Source organism: Somniosus microcephalus, chromosome 10, assembly GCF_052327205.1.
Source record: "Somniosus microcephalus isolate GS21.2 chromosome 10, FLI_Smic_1.0, whole genome shotgun sequence".
Taxonomy (NCBI): domain Eukaryota; kingdom Metazoa; phylum Chordata; class Chondrichthyes; order Squaliformes; family Somniosidae; genus Somniosus; species Somniosus microcephalus.
The window spans coordinates 124,422,476-124,444,203 of record NC_140996.1 but is presented as its reverse complement, the minus strand read 5'-3'; positions in this window follow the sequence as shown (position 1 = coordinate 124,444,203).

Sequence of the window (21,728 nt, the reverse complement as noted above, 5' to 3'; positions counted from 1 at the left end):
TAAAAGCAACTGAACGCTGGTCAGTGAGCAGGGTAAATCGTTTTCCGGCCAGGTAGTGCCTCCAATGACGCACAGCCTCCACAATCGCCTGGGCCTCCTTCTCAACAGCGGAGTGTCTGGTCTCCGGGCCTTGGAGGGTTCGTGAAAAGAAGGCCACGGGTCTCCCCGCCTGATTGAGGGTAGCGGCCAGGGCAAAGTCGGACGCGTCGCTTTCCACCTGGAAGGGGATGGATTCATCCACTGCGTGCATGGTGGCTTTGGCAATGTCCTCCTTGATACGGTGGAAGGCTAAGCGGGCCTCTGCCGTCAAGGGAAAAGAGGTGGACTTGATCAGCGGACGGGCCTTGTCCGCATAGTAGGGGACCCACTGGGCGTAATAGGAGAAAAACCCTAGGCACCTCTTCAGGGCCTTGAGGCAGTGGGGCAGTGGAAGTTCCATAAGGGGACGCATCCGGTCGGGGTCGGGGCCGATGACTCCGTGTTCCACAACACAGCCAAGGATGGCGAGGCGGTTTGTGCGGAATATGCACTTCTCCTTGTTATATGTCAGGTTTAGGAGTTGGGCGGTGCGGAGGAATTTTTCGAGGTTTGCGTCATGGTCCTGCAAGTCACGGCCGCAGATGGTCACATTGTCCAGATATGGGAAAGTGGCCTGCAACGCATTTTGATCTACCATCCGGTCCATCTCCCTTTGGAAGATGGAGACCCCGTTGGTGACGCCAAAGGGAACCCTAAGGAAGTGATAGAGGCGGCCGTTTGCCTCAAAGGCAGTGTACTGGCGGTCCTCAGGGCGGATGGGGAGCTGGTGGTACGCTGATTTCAGGTCAATGGTCGAGAAGACGCGGTACTGCGCGATCTGGTTGACCATATCAGCTATACGGGGGAGTGGGTAGGCGTCCAGCAGGGTGTAGCGATTTATTGTCTGGCTGTAGTCGATGACCAGGCGCTGCTTCTCGCTGGTCTTAACGACCACAACCTGGGCTCGCCAGGGGCTGGTGCTGCCCTCAATAATCCCTTCCTTCAGGAGCCGCTCCACTTCGGTTTTAATGAAAACCCTGTCCCCGGCACTGTATCGCCTGCTCTTTGTGGCGATGGGCTTACAGTCGGGGGTGAGGTTAGCAAACAGTGGTGGGGGGGTGACTCTGAGTGTGGAGAGGTTGCACCTGGTGCACGGCGGGCAATTTGGAAGCTGCTGGCTGCGGACTGTGAGTGGGGGTAGGGGTCCACCGTACGCCATCGTAACACTTTTAAGGTGGCACTGAAAATCTAACTCCAGCAGGACGGCAGCGCAGAGGTCAGGCAGGACCAGAAGTTTAAAATGATCGTACACGGTCCCGTCTACTACGAGTGTCACCACGCAGTAGCCGCCGATGTCCGCCGACTGGGACTCGGAGGCCATAGAAATCCGCTGTTGCGCAGGCAGGACTGGGAGAGAGCAACGCCGCACCGTGTCGGGGTGGATGAAGCTCTCCGTGCTCCCAGAGTCAAAAAGGCAGATTGTATCGTGACCATTTACCTTAATGTCCATTGTGGAACTGGCCAGTTGGTGCGGTCTCGCTTGGTCCAGTGTAACGGATGCCAGCGTAGGGGTCGGTGTGTCGCTGCGGGTATCAGATGAGGCGGTGTCGGGGGCCTGCTGCGTCCCGGCTGTCGTCCAAGATGGCGGCGTCCATGATCCCCATGTGGCTGGAGGCGTCCAAAATGGCTGCTGTACCGGTGATTCGCACACGGCCGGGGAGGTCCAAAATGGCGGCCCGCATGGCCCACACGCGGCGCTGCTGGGGTTCGGGGTGGCTTTGGCCGTGCAGACGCTAGCGTAGTGTCCCTTCTTCCCGCAGCCCGAGCAGATCGCGTTTTTCGCCGGGCAGCGCGCTCTGGGGTGTTTTGCCTGGCCACAGAAGTAGCATTTCTGGCCTTGGGGCACTGCTGTCTGGCCTTGGGACACTGCTGCGGTAGTTGGGCCGTTGTTGGGGTGTGGCTGGGGTGGCACGGCGCTATGAGGCGGTCCTACCGTGTCCCAGGCTGTCATTCCCCGCGGCGTCCACGGTGCAGAGGAGTAGGCATCCATGCCCTGGTAGGCTGCATCCAACGATAGTGCGAGTTCAGAGGCCTTGTTGAGGTCGAGGTTACTCTGCTCCAACAGTCGCTGTCGTGTGTAATTGGATCTGTGGCCCGCTACAAAAGCGTCCCGGATAAGTTCCTCTGTGTACACGGCGGCCTTTACATCCTTACAACCACAGGCCCGGCCAAGCACAGACAGTGCCTGAAGGTATTCCACGGTCGATTCCCCAGGTTGTTGTTTACGACTCCCCAGGAGGTGCCTGGCGTACACTTCGTTCACTGGGCGCGTGTACTGGTCCTTGAGGAGCTTGATAGCATCCGCGTACGAGGTCGCGTCTTGGATGACCGAGTACACTCGATGGTTCACTTTGGAGGTCAGGACATCCAGTTTGTCCTCGTCCGATTTGATTGCTTCGGAGGCGGTCAGGAATTTTTCGAAACACTTAAGCCAGTGAGTAAACTTGGTGGATGAGTCCGCCTCCCGATGATCTAAGTCCAGGCATGCTGGTGTGAGGATCTTCTCCATTATAAAAATGTTGTTAATAAAATTGATGCGCTATCAATTACTCATAAAAGACTGAGAGTTAGAAGAGTAACCAAAGGCTTTTATTAACAACAGAATGGAGGTCTGCCTCGAGTGGTCGACCGGTCCAGGATACCAAGGGCTGGGGAGCAGTCACCTTTATACTAGGACCTGTGGGAGGAGTCAGCCGAGGCATGTCCAGGCATGTACACAGTGGAATACAAACAGGACAAACAGGAATACAAACAGTGGTTTACCACAGATAGCACCTCAATGCTGTCAAACACTGACAATTCATCTGTCGAAAAATTCTGGTGCCTGTCACTTTAACAAAACCGGCAGATGAGGCATCATGCACTGACATTATCTGACACCGCCTTTCCCTTATTTGGCCGGCAAGCCCGCAGGGCGGGCTTAACAAGGCTAATCAGGGGAAAATAGCGTCAGGTCATCAGACGTCGCTGGGGCGGGACTAGAACCCAGAAACCAGCAGTCCCAGCCCCAATGCACCTCCTCAGGTAAGATCCTGGCCATAGTGTCTCCGCTTTCACCACTTCCGTCGGCAGCGAATTCCAGGTCATCACCACTCGCTGCGTAAAAAAGTTTTTCCTCACATCCCCCCTGTATCTCTTGCCCAAAACCTTAAACCTGTGTCCCCTAGTCCTTGTACCATCAACTAGTGCGAACAGCCTTTCCCCGTATAGCCTATCTAAACCCGTCATAATCTTGTACACCTCTATCAAATCACCCCTCAACCTCCTTTGCTTTAATGAAAACAAATCCAACTTCTCCAACCTGTCCTTGTAGCTAAGATCCCCCATCCCCGGAACCATTCTGGTAAATCTCCTCTGCACCCTCTCAAGGGCCTTCATCTCCTTCCTAAACTGTGGTGACCAGAACTGGATGCAATACTCCAGTTGTAGTCTAACCAGCGCTTTATAAAGGTTCAGCATAACTTCTTTACTTTTGTACTCAATACCTCTATTTATGAAGCCCAAGATCCCATATGCTTTGCTAACCACTCTCTCAATATGTCCTGCCACCTTCAGGGGCCTATGCACATTGACTCCCAGGTCCCTATGTCCCTGCACACTCTTTAAAACTGTGCCATTAAGTGTATATTGCCTCTCCCTGTTCCTTCTGCCAAAATGCATCACCTCACACTTCTCTGTATTAAATTCCATCTGCCACTTGTCTGCCCATTCTGCTAACCTTTCTATGTCCCGTTGCAGTCGATTGGTATAATCACTGTTTGCCACACCCCCAAGTTTGGTGTCATTGGCAAACTTAGAAATTCTACTCTGTATTCCAATATCCAGGTCATTTATATATATCAAAAAAAGCAGTGGCCCCAACACTGACCCTTGGGGAACACCACTGTCTACCATCCTCCAGTCTGAAAAACAGCCATTTACCACAACTCGCTGTTATCTGTCCTTATACCAATTCCTTATTCAAGCTGCTACTGACCCTCCTATTTCATGAGCCTCAATAAGGCCTTGGTGAGACCACACCTGGAGTACTGTGTACAGTTCTGGTCTCCTTACCTAAAGAAGGATATACTTGCCATAGAGGGAGCACAACGAAGGTTAACCAGACTGATTCCTGGGATGGGGGGATTGTCCTATGAGGAGAGATTGAGTAGATTAGGCCTACATTCTCTAGAGTTTAGAAGAATGAGAAGTGATCTCATTGAAACATGCAAAATTCTTACAGGGCTTGACAGGGTAGATGCAAGGAGGATGTTTCCCCTGGCTGGGGAGTCGCGAACCAGGGGTCACAATCTCAGAATAAGGGGTCGGCCATTTAGGATTGAGATGAGGAGAAATTTCTTCACTCAGAGGGTGGTGAATCTTTGGAATTCTCTACCCCAGAGGGCTATGGACATTCAGTCATTGAGTATATTCAAGACAGAGATCAATAGATTTTTGGATATTAAGGGAATCAAGGGATATGGGGATAGTGCAGGAAGGTGGAGTTGAGGTAGAAGATCAGCCATGATCTTATTGAATGGCAGAGCAGGCTCAAGGGGCCAAATGGCCTACTCCTGCTCCTATTTCTTATGTTCTTATGTTATGAAGTTATAATACTGTGTAGGATGGAATGAAAAAAAGAATATCAGCCCATCAGCCATGTTTCCTTCAAATTTTAAATTTGCCTTTCACAGGCTCTATCTACCATACATAATTTTCAGAGACAACCAATCACAAATAAAACTCCATAAAAATAAAACTCCAAAAATTTCTCCCAACTTCCAAATGCAATTAAGCCTTGTTCTAATATATAAATCAACTTTAGAAGTCGAAGGTGACCAGTGCATTACACAGGTGATTCTTCCAGTACTCCAAAATAGCTTAAGCCATTAAATTCTCAAGTGTCAGCTTTGCCCAGCTGCTAGCCTCTGATTCAGAAAGGTTGTGGGTTTAAACTAAACTTCTGTACTTGATTGCTTAATCTAACCTGACAATTCAATGCAGTACTGAAGGAATAACAACAGAAAATGCTGGAAACACTCAGCAGGTCAGGCAACATCCGTGGAGAGAGAAACAGAGTCAACATTTCGGGTGGAAACCCTTCATCAGGACTGAAGAAACACAGGAAATGAAACAGATTAAAAGGCAGGTTTGGGGGCAGGGAAATGGGGATGAAAGAACAAAAGAGAAGTAAAGAGACATTAACAGATATTCAAGACGAGACGAGATGGCGATAGGACTAGTACAGTGACAAAAGACGGCTCTAGATGGAGTGTGAAATGCGCTGGCAGAAGGAGAGACAGCTGCCATGTAGGAGAGATAAAAAAAGGGGGGAAGGGCACAAACAAAGGTGTGGATAAAATAATATTTAAAAATGTAATAGGGGCCGAGGTTATGATCTGAAATTGTTGAACTCGATATTGAGTCCGGAAGGCTGTAAAGTGCCTAATCGGAAGATGAGGTGCTGTTCCTCGAGCTTACGCTGGGTTTCCGTGGAACAATGCAAGAGGCCGAGGATGGCGAGTTCTGAGTGGGAATGGGTCAGTGAATTAAAATGACAGGCGACCGGAGGCTCGAGGTCACCCTTACGGACTGAATGGAGGTGTTCCGCAAAGCGGTCACCCAATCTGCGTTTGGTCTCCCCAATGTAGAGGAGACCACATCGTGAGCAGCGAATACAGTATATTAGATTGCAAGAAGTACAAGTAAATCGCTGTTTCACCTGGAAGGGGTGTTTGGGGCCCTGGACAGTGGGAAGGGGGGAGGTATAAGGGCAGGTGTTGCATCTCCTGCGCTTGCACAGGAAGGTGCCAGGTGAAGGGGAAGGGGTGCTGGGGGTGATAGAGGAGTGGACTAGGGTGTCTCGGAGGGAGCCGTCCCTACGGAATGCTGAAAGGGGAGGGGAGGGGAAGATGCATTTGGTGGTGGGATCACTTTGGAGGTGGCGGAAATGGCAGAGGATGATCTGCTGAATGTGGAGGCTGGTGGGGTGAAAGGTGAGGACAAGGGGAACCCTATCGTGGTTCCGGGAGGGAGGGGCAGGGATGAGGGCAGAAGTGCGGGAGACAGAACGGACGCGGTCGAAGGCCATGTCAACCACGGTAGAGGGGAATTCTCGGTTGAGGAAAAAGGAAGACACGTCGGAAGCACTCATGTGGAAGGTGGCATCGTCAGAGCAGATGCGGTGGAGATGGAAAAACTGGGCAAATGGAATAGAATCCTTACATGAGGCAGGGTGGGAGGAAGTGTAGTCCAGGTAGCCGTGGGAGTCAGTGGGCTTGTATTGAATGTTGGTCAATAACCTATCCCCAGATATGGAGACAGAGAAGTCGAGGAAGGGAAGGGAAGAGTCAGAGATGGACCATGTGAAGGTGAGGGAAGGGTGGAAATTGGAGGCAAAGTGAATGAAATTGTCTAGTTCAGGGCGAGAGCAGGAAATGGCACCGAGACAGTCATCAATGTACCGGAAAAAGAGGTGAGGGAGGGGACCTGAGTAGGACTGGAACAAAGAGTGTTCCACATATCCCACGAAAAGGCAGGCATAGCTAGGACCCATGCGGGTACCCATAGTAACACCTTTAATTTGGAGGAAATGAGTGGAGTCAAAGGATAAGTTGTTCAATGTGAGAACAAGTTCAGCCAGGCGGAGGAGGGTGTTGGTGGATGGGGACTGGTTGGGCCTCTGTTCAAGGAAGAAGCGGAGCGCCCTCAGGCCATCCTGATGGGGGATTGAGGTATAGAGGAATTGTACGTCCATGGTGAAAAGGAGGCAGTTGGGGCCGGGAAACTGGAAACTGTTAAAGTGGCGGAGGGTGTCGGAAGAGTCGCGGATGTAGGTGGGAAGAGACTGGACAAGGGGAAAAAAGATAGAGTCGAGATAGGAAGAGATAAGTTCTGTGGGGCAAGAACGGCCTGAAACGATGGGTCTACCAGGGCTGTCCTGTTTATGGATCTTGGGAAGGCGGTAGAAGCGGGCTGTGTGGGGTTGGGGAACTATGAGGTTGCTGGCCACGGGGGAAGATCTCCAGAGGAGATGAAGTCAGTGACAGTCTTGGAAACGGTGGTTCGATGTTCGGAAGTGGGGTCATGGTTATGGTCCAGGTGGAGGCAGGAGGAGGTGTTGGAGAGTTGGCTTTCAGCTTCCAGTAGGTAGAGGTCAGTTCGCCAAACAACAACAGCACCACGCTTGTCAGCAGGTTTAATGACAATGTCGGGGTTGGATCTGACAGAATGGAGTGCTGCAAGTTCAGAGGGAGGTAGGTTGGAGTGAGTGAGGGGAGCAGAGAAATGGAGACGGCCGATGTCATGGCGGCAGTTAGCAATGAAAAGATCTAGAGAGGGTAAGAGGCCAAGGGGCGGGGTCCAGGTAGAATGAGAATTCTGAAAGCGGGAGAAAGGGTCAGCCGTGCAGGGGGGAAGACTCCTGGCCAGAGAAGTGGGCACGGAGATGAAGGCCTGGCCTGCTGAGTTTTTCCAGCATTTTCTGTTGTTATTTCGGATTTCCAGCATCCACAGTATTTTGCTATCGTACTAGTGTTTGGTTCACTGCCACCCCTCTTCTAGGAATGCCTACCTTGAAGAAGTTCTGCTCTTCTCTTTGATGGGATCCCCGTTTGGCTCTTCAACCTTGTTACTAGCCCTATCACCATCTCGTCTCTTGAATACCTGTTAATGTGTCTTCACTTCTCTTTTGTTCTTTCATCCCCATTTCCCAGCCCCCAAACCGGCCTTTTAATCTGTTTCATTTCCTGTGTTTCTTCAGTCCTGACGAAGGGTTTCCACCCGAAACGTTGACTCTATTTCTCTCTCCACGGATGTTGCCTGACCTGCTGAGTTTTTCCAGCATTTTCTGTTGTTATTTCGGATTTTCAGCATCCGCAGTATTTTGCTACAGTACTGAAGGAGTTCTGCATTAATGGAAGTGCAGCCCAGAAAATGCGCAGGCCAGAGATCCTTGCAATTGTGCTGGGATAGAGGCTGCTGATTCCTGATGACCTCCAGTGCTGACCCCACTGGAATCTGCGGGTAAGTGAGCAGTCACCTTATTTAAATGGAACCGACACTAGATGTACTTGGCGTCCAAATAGGTTGTCCACCTTGCCCCACCGGCCAGAAAATTCGGTGACTGCTGCCATGTCTGGGGAGGCGCTTGGTTCCTTTCCCACACCTCTGGAAAAGCTCACCCAGTGGCACATTTTGTAAGGGGACCTATGTTAGTTAGTTAGATAAATAAACAAACAAATAAATAAATAATTTGTATCTGTGTTCTTCAGGCCATCATCCATCCTGGATACCCAGGTGGAGCCCACATGCCTGTTCTCACCAAGCGGGAGAGGTCTGCAGCTGCTCCCCTCTTTTCTTCCATTTCTACTGATGCCAGTTTCTGCCAGGGGATGGATCTGTGTCAGTGTTGCCCCCAAGCTGTGTAAATGTCCTAGAACAGGAACCCTCATTGCTCCTGGGCCTGAGCAGGAACAGCATTAGGTGTGTGGGGGGGGGTGGGTGGGTGGAGGAGGTAGTCAGAATTCTGTCCTATTTATTTTAAAACGTCAATGATATTTACGATTAAACCCTAATTTTCTGCTACTTTTAACCAAAATGACCCCCCCACCCCACCCGAAACGTTTCTTCCTTTTTAATTGCATTACAACTTTAGTTGTCAGCCGTGGCTCAGTGGGTAGCACTCACGTCTCTGAGTTCATGAGACTTGAGCACAAAAATCTAAGCTGACACTCCAGTGCAGTACTGAGGGAGTGCTGCACAGTTGGAGGTGCTGTCTTTCAGATAAGATTGTACAGGGCCTTGGTGAGACCACACCTGGAGTACTGTGCACAGTTTTGGTCTCCTTATCGAAGGAAGGATATAGTTGCCTTGGAGGCGGAGCAACGAAGGTTCACTAGATTGATTCCTGGGGTGAGAGGGCTGTCCTATGATGAGAGATTGTGTAGAATGGGCCTATACACTCTGGAGTTTAAAAGAATGAGAGGTGATCTCATTGAAACATACAAGATTCTGAAGGAGATTGACAGGGTAGATGCTGAGAGGTTGTTTCCCCTGGCTGGAGTGTCTAGAACTAGGGGGCATAGTCTCAGAATAAGGGGTAGGCCATTTAAGACTGAGATGAGGAGGTATTTCTTCACTCAGGGGGTTGTGAATCTTCGGAATTCTCTGCCCCAGAGGGCTGTGCATGCTGAGTCTTTGAGTATATTCAAGGCTAAGATAGATAGATTTTTGGACTCTAGGGGAATCAAGGGATATGGAGATCGGGCGGGAAAATGGAATTGAGGTCGATGATCAGCCATGATCTTATTGAATGGCGGAGCAGGCTCAAGGGGCCGTATGGCCTACTCCTGCTCCTACTTCTTATGTTCTTATGTTAAACTGAGGCCCTGTCTGCTCTCTCAGGTGGATGGAAAAGATCCCATGGCACTATTTCAAAGAAGAGCAGGGGAGTTATCCCCAGTGTCCTGGCCAATATTTATCTTTTAATCAACATCACTAAAACAGATTATCTGGTCATTATCACATTGCTGTTTGTGGGAGCTTGCTGTGTGCAAAATGGCTGCCACATTTCCTATATTACAACAGTGGCTCCACTTCAGGATACGTCATTGGCTGTATAGTGCTTTGGAACGTCATGAAAGGCGCTATATAAATGCAGGTCTTTCTTTTTCTAGTAAAGAACTAAAGGCTTTTTCTGATATTATTGGTGTGATAGCAGACTAATCAAGGTCTTTCTGCATCTAATTGTTCATGTGTTTTGTACCTGTCATTGAATACTGAAAATCCTCATCCTAAACTACTTAAAAGCTTGATACATAGTTTAAACCTCATAAAGTCAATAGGTTCCTAACCATACAAATTAGGTTCAAGTCAGTCATAGCCTGAATAACCTACTTCTAGAAGTCAAATTCCTCCCTTTATCAATGAACATAAGGATAATGATGAATGATTATTAACAAACCAACTTAAAAGTATTTTCCTTAAACTGTAAGACTATTAATAGTAATGAATACTAAAAATCAATACTACCTCACAAAGGAATTATTGCAATCTTTGCTGAGTTTCTACAATTCCCGTTCCTAAAGTCCATTTGAAAAATTTTCCAGAAATGACTCTGATTAGTTGAATGCCAAAAGATAATCCTAGAAATACCCTGTAAGGAAGCAAATGTATTAAATATTCTAACCTCTGAATTCAATTTCACATTTCTCCCAAGTATCATGATTGATGTTTGAAGATTTCATCAACCTTTACCCTTTCTGCCTCAATTTCTCTGATTCTCTGAAAAAAGGCTTGTGTCAGCTACTGATCAATGAAGATGTCAAAATTCTGACCAAAATTGTTTTCCAAAGGCCAAATTGTTCTGTTACCTTTTATGCATAATGATCACTTTTTAAAATTGTTATTGAGAAACTAAAGTCAAGGTCCAACGTCCATCATACAGAACGCCATCAAGGTCAAGAAGAATAAAAAGGAAGACAAGTTAAATCAAGAAGTAATGATTAGGTGAATCCAAGATTGAATGAAGAAGGACCTATGAGGGAGCCAAGCAGCTTCATAGTTTCAAGGTTCTGAGAAAGAATAAGTTAGAGCAGACTATGTGATGAATTGCAAGGCTTTGTGTGTTGGTAGTGCTAACACTGAAAATATATCCCAGTCTATTTACAGTAATTACAAATTTTACTATTATCCTTGAAATGTCAAAACAACCAAGACACTTATTCACTGTTTACCCTCAACATAAAACTGATTCTTGAAACATGATTTATTTTCTTACATGGTGAAATGCTACCACAGAGCCACTAATTTAGCCCAGTCTTTTCCCTGGCCCCTGACAGACTAGTGAGCTAATCACAGGCAGCTAAAATGAAACCCACAATCAGAAGCTCCTAGCCACAGAGCTGTTTGTCAAAGAGATGACAAAGAATTGTTAGTCTTACCCCTCTCATAGACCTGATTCCATGTCTTCACTCCAGTCACAGTTTCAATTGAAAAAGCTACCCCCAAAACAGCCACAGGATGTCAGTGAGATTGGCTGTTTGAAATTGATTGAATGGCTTGAAGATAATATTGCTGTGATTGAAGGCACAGAATGATAGAATTGTCGAATAAGATGTTAGTGAGGACCATTGAAGTTGATAGTATAAAGGGGGTTCAAAAAACAATTTGGTATATTTCTGGAAAGAAGAAGCTGAGGAATATAAGCTTGGAAAATGATGTTTATGTACTATTGAGTGATTAATTAAGGACTATATTTAATTTTTCAGGGTTACAAATAAAGCACATGGTTTTGCTGTTTTCAGTGTATAAGCCAAAAGTGGGCCCTACACTCTAGATTCTGCATGTTCCAATTCCTGACTCTCATCCACAGTTAATCTCACAGTTCGCAAACAGTGGAAGTCACTGATGAATTATTGCACCCAAGCTCATCCTAGTCCATGATTTCATTTGCAATTCTAAAATCACATTTATAGACAGCACCAGTTTACAACTGTTATCCAAAGGAATTTCAAGCTCCTGAGTTGCATCAAATGTCAGTCCTACTTTCAGGTATGAGCAAAGGATGACCCAGTATTTCAACTTGGTGCTAACTCTGTTCTTTCGTTTAAAAAAAAACTTAAATTCTTCACAATCACCACTATATTGTGGGCAATGGCTAATAATTTGGAACAAACAGGGTTTAGAGGGTACAGGTTGTGAAATGAGGAATGGGTATTAAGTAGGGATGAGTACTGGATCAACTTCTGGACTTGAAGTGAGTCATTTAGGTCTGTTTCAAACAAAGAAAGTTCAGGCCATTAAGCACATTGGGCAGCATCTGTTCCCTGTGTTTTAAAAAAAACACTTCTTCATGATCTTCTAATTTTGAGCTCATGAGCTTATGGGGATAGGGCAGGAAAATGGAGTTGATGTAAAAGTTCAGCCATGATCTTATTGAATGGCAGAGTAGGCTTGATGGGCTGTATGGCCTACTCCTTCTATTTCTTAAGTTCTCTTGACTAGATTTTTCTCCCATTTTCTGCCTGATTTTGGCAAATTTGAAATGTTCAGTGAAGGAAAATGGGGTGGAAAGGTATTGCACCACTTCCCCCATCCTGAACTGTGCTGGAACTTTGGCTGGAATGTTCTCGTTGCCGTGCATGTGTGCAGGTTTGGAGGTGGGTCGGCTGTAAAGATAACGAAAATAAGCAGCGCATCGAGAACCCGCCGTCATCCCGCCTCCTTGGGCCTTTAACTCAGGCACGTTTGCCAGCGCACCACGGACCTGATTGGGAGAGGGTGGCAACCTAATTAAACTCATTAAATGCTTGTTATCAGACCCTTACCAGGCTTTTTAACTGCAGCTTCTGAATTTAACGACATGAGTACGGGAAGCACGCAGCTCGGGAACCTCGCCTGTGAAGGGAAGGCGGAGGTCAATGTCCATTGTGCGAGGGCAATAATTTACAGCTGGGAATAGCTGATAAATACACACCTTGCACCTCATTAATTACCTATGAGAAAGGCTGTTGATGACTCCATTCTCTGCAGAGATTTAGGTTTCTGGAGTTTGCAGGTCATTTCTGCAACCTCGGAAGCCACTCTCACCACATTGCTGCTCAGTATGAGAACATTGAGGGATTGTCCCTCTGATCGCGACTTCACCTGCCATCTACAACATCAGCATGGATGCCGCTTATACTTTCTCACCTTGGTCCTCAGAATCGGACCAAGATCAGCACCACCACCAACAACACCAGCAGCAACAGCAGCAACCACAACAGCAGCCTTCTCCTCAACAACCTGATGCTCCACAGGAGAGAGGGAGGCACCTCAGGGCTGCAGCGCACTGGAGGTGATACCCCCAATACAGGGTATACAGGCAGAGGATGAGTTTCCTCAACATGACTGAGCAGCAGTGCTTCAGGAGGCTCAGGCTATGGCACCAGGTCGTTGCAGACATTTGGAGCTTGCTGGAACAAGACCTGCTGCCCAGAACTCCGGGTGGGCACTCTTTGCCAGTAACTGTCAAAGTCACCAACACCCTCAACTTCTTCACCTCAGGCTCCTTCCAAAGATCTGCAGCAGACATTTGTGGGATCTCCCAGTCGGACACATACAGATGCATCACCCAGGTGACCAATGCCATGTTTCACAATTCAGCTAATTATATCAACTCTACCATTGATAAAGCCAGTGTTACTGAGCGGGCACACAGTTTTGCAGCTCTGGCTGACTTCCCACGGGTACAGGGTGTCATCGACTGCACACATGGGGACATGAAGGCACTCCCTCATCACCCAAGAGTGTTTGTGAACCACAAAGGCTTCCACTCCCTCAATGTGCAGCTTATCTGCAACCATAAAAAGATAATTATGCATGTGCGTGCTGGATTCCCTGGCAGCTACCATGACGCTTTTGTGCTGCGCCAGTCCACCCTCCCTTAGCTCTTCTGTAGGATAGGGTGTACCTGTAGGATTTAGTAAACATTATTAAGATTCTATTGTGGCGGAACCACCAGAGGGTTATGGACAATTGTATATCATTCCTTTTACCACTATGTAGTACAGCTGGGGGCTGCACCTTTAATGTATCTGTTAACTGTACTAGGGCTTCTTTCCTGTACTCCGCGTGATGACGTCATGCCGTCCGTCACGTGATCTCTCAACAGCGGGAAGAACATGATGACGTCATGACGTCAGAGCTCGGAACCTTCTAGCAGTAGAGCTCGGAACCTTCTAGCAGTTGAGCTCGGAACCTGCTAGCAGTTGAGCTCGGAACCTGCTAGCAGTTGAGCTCGGAACCTTCTAGCAGTTTCCAGAGAGGCTTTCAAGCAGACCAGACCTATTTGCATTGTATCCTACAGTTTCCTGTACAGCTTCGTTTGTTCATTAAATTTTATTGTTTTTGATTTTCTGAGTCGATCTCAATTCTTCGGCTAGGAACCCCAGTTCCTACATTGGTGACCCCAATTTCTTCGAACAATTTTCGTTGAAGTTACATCATGGACACGAGCGCCGTCACCCTCAAACTGCCGCAATTTTGGCAGCAACAACCGGCCGCGTGGTTTTTCCAGGCGGAAGCCCAATTTGCGATCCAGGGAGTAGCAGCGGATTTGACCCGTTATTATTACGTGGTCTCCGCCCTCGACAGCACCACGGCCTCGCGGGTCATCAGCCTCCTCGAGAGTCCACCGAACGATGGCAAGCACGAAGCTTTAAAAGCACGTTTACTGCAGATTTTCGGTCTGTCCAAGTCGGAGCGTGCTCGCAGACTTATCTCCATGCCCGGCCTCGGGGACTCAAAACCCTCAGAGCTCATGAGCCAAATGCTCATGCTTTTGGGCTCGGAATCGCAATGTTTTCTGTTCCGCGAGCTGTTTTTCTGTCAACTACCAGAGCCAGTACAGACGGCCTTGGCCAATTCCGCGATCACGGATTGTGCTGAACTCGCCGCGGAAGCGGATAAAATATTCACCGTCTCACAACAATCTTGTGCAGCCACGAGGTGCCCATCCCCCACAAGAGCGAATCCGACTCCTCCTCCTGCAGGCTGGTGTGCATACCACGCTCATTTCGGCGTGAAGGCCAGAAATTGCCGTCCGCCCTGCAGTTTCTCACCAAAAATAAACCTACCTCAAACCAGCGGTTTCTGAGAAGATCAATAAGGCCTAAGGGATGCGCCGGAGTTGCGATGGCCGTCGGGTCCGCAGGGAAACTCCTATACATTACAGACTCCCTGTCACGGCGATGTTTTCTCTGTGATACTGTCTCCCAGTGCAGTATCCTACCAGCGTCAAAGCTAGATCTTCAATCCGGCGGTCAAAGTCCGCCCCTCGAGGCAGCCAATGGTGCGATCATTCGCATGTTCGGAAAGCGTAGGGTCCAGTTGAGTTTTGGCGGCCAACGTTTTGTTTGGGAGTTCATCACGGCGAAAGTCTCACAGGCCATCCTGGGGGCAGATTTCTTCTGCGCAAACGGGTTTCTCGTCAACGTCCGACACTGCCGGCTAATCAGTGCCTCCACTTTTCACTCGGTCCCCTGCCACCGAAGCACCGCGATGTCTTGGTCAGTTGCCTGTGCAGTCCCATCTCCAAATGAGTTCTCTCGTCTTCTCAGTGAGTTCCCTGAGATCACCAGGCCCACATTTTCTTCTTCAGTCGCGAGGCACGGTGTGGCGCACCACATTACCACGACAGGATCCCCCATTTATGTGAGAGCTCGAAGGCTGGAACCCGGTAAACTCGCGGCCGCCAAGGCGGAGTTCCATACAATGGAACGCCTGGGTATTATTCGACATTCGAATAGTCCTTGGTCCTCGCCATTACACATTGTTCCTAAGCCAGGCAGTGGATGGTGACCATGCGGCGACTACAAACGCCTGAATGAGGCTACCACACCGGATCGGTACCCAATTCCTCACATTCAGGATTTTTCGGCCCATCTGGCAGGGAATTCCATCTTTTCCAAAGTAGACCTCGTCCGAGGCTATCATCAAGTGCCCGTGCATCCTCAGGACGTCCCCAAAACTGCTGTCATCACACCTTTCGGGCTCTTTGAGTTCCTTCGTATGCCGTTTGGGCTGAAGAATGCAGCACAAGCCTTCCAACGTCTCATGGATTCCGTGTTGCACGATCTGCCGTTCATCTTTGTCTACCTAGACAACATTCTTATTGTCAGTAACAGCACAAAAGAACACATTATACACTTGCGTATCCTTTTTTCTCGTCTCAGCCAACATGGCCTTATTATCAACCCGGCCAAGTGCCAGTTTGGGTTGCACAGCATTGATTTCCTGGGACACAGAATCAGCTCAGAAGGCGCCGTCCCGCTGGCCACGAAGGTGGAAGCAGTCACCTCGTTCCCTCTTCCTCAGACCGTCAGGGCCCTGCAGGAATTTCTGGGAATGGTCAATTTTTATCATCGGTTCATCCCCAAGGTGGCATTGTTGATGCAACCTTTGTACGAGGCCCTCAGAGGTAAATCAGGCAAAGACCCGATTGATTGGACACCCCAGATGGACCAGGCTTTCCTCGACACTAAGAACGCTTTGGCTGCTGCGACCATGTTGGCACATCCCCTTCCGGGCGCAACCATTGCCCTTACCACCGACGCATCTGATTATGCCATCGGGGCAGTGCAGGAGCAGTGGGTCGATGGCACATGGCAACCACTGGCTTTCTTCAGCCGCCAATTGCAGAAGAACGAACGCAAGTATAGTACTTTTGATAGGGAGTTGTTGGCATTGTTTCTGGCCATCCGCCATTTTCGCTTCCTACTGGAAGGATGCCCATTCACGGCTTTTGTAGACCACAAGCCACTTACTTTTGCGATGGCCAAGACAGCGGAACCATGGTTGGCACGGCAACAACGTCATCTTACGTACATATCTGAATTTACAACCGACATACAACATGTCTCGGGCAAAGACAACCTGGTGGCGGATTGTCTCTCCCACGCCCAGCTCCACGCAGTACACCTGGGAGTCGACTATGTTGGTTTGGCAAAAGAACAGAAGGCAGACCCTGAAGTGCAGGCATACCGGACCGCACCTTCCAGCTTACAAGTGGCTGATGTCAGTTTCCAGGCCGCAGGGACCACACTCCTGTATGACATCTCAATCGGCGTCCCACATCCAATCGTTCCAGTCGAATGGCGCAGGAGAATTTTCGACACTATCCACAGGTTGTCACACCCTGGCATGAGAGCGTCACAATGACTCATGGCAAAGAAATTCGTCTGGAAGGGCATGCATCTCAACGTCCGTGACTGGACCAATACCTGCGTGAGTTGCCAGAAGTCCAAGATACAATGCCATGTTAAGGCCCCAGTCGCCACTTTTCCGGTTCCGGAGCGTCGATTCGACCATGTGCACGTGGACCTGGTTGGTCCCCTCCCTTCCTCTCGTGGGTACACTCACCTCCTCACCGTGGTAGACCGCACCACCAGGTGGCCAGAGGCAATTCCTTTGGTTGCCACCACAGCGGCAGACGTCTCCAGAGCCTTGATCTCGTCGTGGGTAGCTCGGTTCGGGGTACCGGCTGACATCTCCTCCGACCGGGGCCTCAATTTACCTCTGAGCTTTGGAACGCCGTAGCTCAAGGTTTGGGCACCAAGCTTCATCGTACCACCGCCTACCATCCACAGGCGAACGGTCGGTGTGAAAGATTCCACAGGTCCCTTAAAGCCGCACTGCGTGCTAGTCTCCGTGGGCCTAGTTGGGTGGACAGGCTCCCTTGGGTGCTGCTAGGTCTTCGCACGGCGCCTAAGGACGACCTGCATTCTTCTTCAGCAGAGCTGGTTTACGGCCAACCACTCAGAGTGCCTGGTGATTTTCTTCCTCCTCACACGGCACGCTGGCCCCCAGCTCAGCAGCTCGTCAGCCACCAGGAAGCGGCTAGGAATTTCATCCCAGTGCCTACGTCGCATCATGACCTGCAGCGCTCCCATGTCCTGGTGGATTTTAAGAGCGCAGAATACATGTTCATTTGGCAGGATGCTCGCAAAAACCCGCTTAAACCGCCTTACACAGGTCCGTTCCGCATCATCTCGTCAGGTGACAAGTCCTTCACAGTCGACGTCGGCGGTAAGCCTGACCACATCTCCATCGACTTGTTGAAACCGGCGCATCTGGATCTGAGCGAACCAGTCGTCACCGCTCAGCCGCCTCGTCGTGGTCGTCCACTGTTGACTGCCGGTCCAGTACAGCCACAGTCATCCGCCGAGTCGCCAGTGCCCGCCTCACCGGGTCGACCACAGCCGGCCTCTTATTCTCCTCCGCCTGCGGCGTCATCCCAGCCACAGCCAACGGCCAGTTCATCTTCTAGCGCTCCGTTCCAGCTGCCGGGGTATCGCAGTAGGTCGGACAGACTCGTCAGACCCCCTTCTCGCCTTACCTTCTCTGTTAAAAGCAATTCTGGGGGGGCGCATGTGGCGGAACCACCAGAGGATTATGGACAATTGTATATCATTCCTTTTACCGCTATGTAGTACAGCTGGGGGCTGCACCTTTAATGTATCTGTTAACTGTACTAGGGCTTTTTTCCTGTACTCTGCGTGATGACGTCATGCCATCCGTCACGTGATCTCTCAACAGCGGGAAGAACGTGATGACATCATGACATCAGAGCTCAGAACCTTCTAGCAGTAGAGCTCAGAACCTTCTAGCAGTTGAGCTCGGAACCTGCTAGCAGTTGAGCTCGGAACCTGCTAGCAGTTGAGCTCGGAACCTTCTAGCAGTTTCCAGAGAGGCTTTCAAGCAGACCAGACCTATTTGCATTGTATCCTACAGTTTCCTGTACAGCTTCGTTTGTTCATTAAATTTTATTGTTTTTGATTTTCTGAGTCGATCTCAATTCTTCGGCTAGGAACCCCAGTTCCTACACTATAACCATTTTTATATAACTATAGTATGTGAAATTGTATGTTAAAAGCCTAAAAGCCTGTATAAAATGGCGAATGGCTGAGAGCAAAGCAGGATGGGATTATGTCAACCTGACTAAAAACCTCTGTTTAAAATTACTGAAGTAATGGAATGTAGTGCTAAGTTTATGGAGATGAGGAATTCAGCAATATTATGCTTAAAGAGATAAAAGCTAGAGAGAGAGATAAGAGTTGGAGACATCCTTTATTGGTACAGCTATAGGATGGGCAGACTGTTTTGTCAACATTCTAGGAAGTGTTCTGTGAAAAGTGAACATCTGAGATAAGAGTACTTTGTGATGCATAGAGAAGAACCTATTAGCATCAACAAGGTCATAAGATGGCTAACGAGAGAAGCAAGACTTTTTACCAGGTGTCAGAGAGTTAATTACTGCCACGTAGGCAAAACAAGAGGAAAAAGGGTATAAAGATACAGGTTTTGAACATCAAAAGCGTGTACCGTGTAACCAGAGATTGATTGGAGCTTCGGTCAACATAACACAGCAAGATCCCATGGAAGCGAGCTTTGGTCAACAGAACACAGCAATTAACATCAGGAGACTTGTGCCCCAGTCACTCGGAAGGAACGCCGGGGTTTGAACGAACAGACTGTGACTATCTTCTTGTTAAGTATTACTTCTTTGTACTGGATGTTTAATGCTTAATAAACCTGTTTTACTGATACACAATATACCTGGACACAGAGTGGTTTGTGTAGTCATGGACTGTTTTACTGATACACAATATACCTGGACCCAGAGTGGTTTGTGTAGTCACGGACAAATTATTATAAGAGCTTTTGAAAGCTACAGATTAGCGCCCAGTGTGGGGCAGTGACTATTAACTGAAACCAGGTCCATTGTGCATAAGGCAGGCATTTGGATTTTCGCTTGGATTTTCGACTGATCAACGAAAATTCTTGTGGAAGGTTAGCTAAACTAACAGATAGTGTCTCTTTAACGTACAGTAAGAATGTCGAGTGAGAATTTTTTTGTAGACTATAAAGCGAAGTTAATGAAGAAATGTGATGATGAACAGTTGCAGACGTTGATAGTAGAATGTCTAACAATGGATGTGAGAGTATCTTTCGAGGACATTGTTGCATTCATTGAAAAGCAAGTTGAGAAGAGATGGAAACCGGATAGGGCAGCGCAGCTAATTGTGAGGGTGCCAGTCAGTTCCTTCTGTAGCCTCTAGATGGCACCTTCACTTGTTTGTTTCCCTTGGTTAATTGTTTCTAGTCAATTGGGTTTATTAGTTAACTGCCTGTTATCTGTTCATGGGTTTCACCTGGTTTTGTTAGTATATAAGTTCTATGGTTTCTTCCCTCTGTGCTCAGTCCTCACTAGGGAGTTAGTCTTGACAATGTTCTCTGGCTTGACTAGCCTTTGCTCTGTGGCAGCTTGCCTTGACAAGCTGGTTGCTATGGTTGTTGCTTGTATCTAAGTTTGTTGTTCTGCCTTTTGTTCTCGGTCTTGACTAGGTGCTGACAAGTTGCTTAGTCTTGATAAGGTTCTGTTTGGACAAGCGTGTTGCTATGTGGAAGCTTGTCTTGAGCTCGGTATTGATAAGCCGATTACCCCTGTGGTAGCTTGTCTTGAGTCTCGTCTCGGCAAGCCGGTTGCCCTTGTGGTGGCTTATCTCGAGCTCCGTCTGGACAAGTGGGTTGCCTCATGGAAGCTGTCCTGAGTTCCTATCTTGACTAGCCGTTTGGTAGCTTGTCTGGAGTTCTTATGTATGTTATTGTTTTCCTTGTGTGAATCTAGTTATGTGTGAATCTAGTAAAGTTCAAACAAAGTACTGTATATTTGCCTCTCGCCTCGTTTCTGCACTTCGGTCCAGAACCTACATTACCCGGAGAGCATGGCCCCGTGTCTACACTGCCCCGTGGCTCCCCACTCCCGTCACAGCTAATGACCTATGCCACTGTATATTGGGTAGAAAAAGATAAAGAAACCTTCCTGGAAATGGAAGATGATCAGGATAAATTAGAAAAAGACAAACTACGCTTGATACAAGAGAATCTAATGTTAACAGGTGAAAAGTCATGGCTTGTAGAGGAGAATATAACGTTAGAGTGAAAAGTGAAAATGGGAGAAAGAAGCGGCGGACCTGCGGGAGACTCGGCGGAGTGGCAAGTTTAAAAGAGCGGCAGAGACCAGGTAGGCCTCAGAGCGGCAGACCTGCAGGAGACTCGGCGGAGCGGAGAGTTTAAAAGAGCGGCAGAGACCAGGTAGGCCTCAGAGCGGTGAGAGCGGCGGACCTGTGGGAGACTCGGCGGAGCGGTGAGTTTAAAAGAGTGGCAGAGACCAGGTAGGCCTCAGAGCGGCAAGAGCGGCGGACCTGAGAGACTCGGCGGAGCGGCGAGTTTAAAAGAGCGGCAGAGACCAGGTAGGCCTCAGAGCATACTAATTTCCAATCTCCGAGCTCAGAGGGAGGGAGAGAAGTAAAAAGTAATCGAAGTGTGACATCACCAGAAAGCAGGTAAGTGATTGGTTGGTGAGTATTTCTCTCTTTTTAAACTTTAACTCTGTGGTTTATAGTTTTTAAGGTCTCTGTGGTGTAGCAGGGACTGTTGGTAAACCAGGGCCCTTAAATATACCATTTAACTGTAATGTAATTGGTGGGATTGATTTGATTTAATTTAATTTCAATTAATTAAAGGGTAAGTCATGACAAGAGAGCCCGGCCCCGTGGTATGCTCCTCCTGCACTATGAGCGAACTCAGGGACACTTCCTGTGTCCCTGACAATGATGTGTGCAGGAAGTGTGTCCAGCTGCAGCTACTGGCAGACCGCATTGCGGTGCTGGAGCTGCGATTGGATACATACTGGACCATTCGCGATGTTGAGGACGTTGTGGATATCATGTTTAAACAGTTGGTCACACCGCAGGCAAAGTTTGGACAGGCAGAAAGGGAAGGGGTGACCAACAGACAGAGTAGTAGGCACAGGCAGGTAGTGCAGGGGTCCCCTGTGGACATCCCCCTCTCAAACAGATATACCACTTTGAATGATGTTGGGGGGGATGGCTTATCAGAGGAAGGCAGCAGCAGCCAACTTCCTGGCAGCAGGGGTGGCTCTGCTGTACAGGATGGGAGGAAAAAGAGGGGTAGAGCTATAGTAATAGGGGATTCTATTGTAAGGGGAATAGATAGGCATTTCTGCAGCCGCAAACGAGACTCCAGGATGGTGTGTTGCCTCCCTGGTGCAAGGGTCAAGGATGTCTCAGAGCGGCTGCAGAACATTTTGGAAGGGGAGGGTGAAC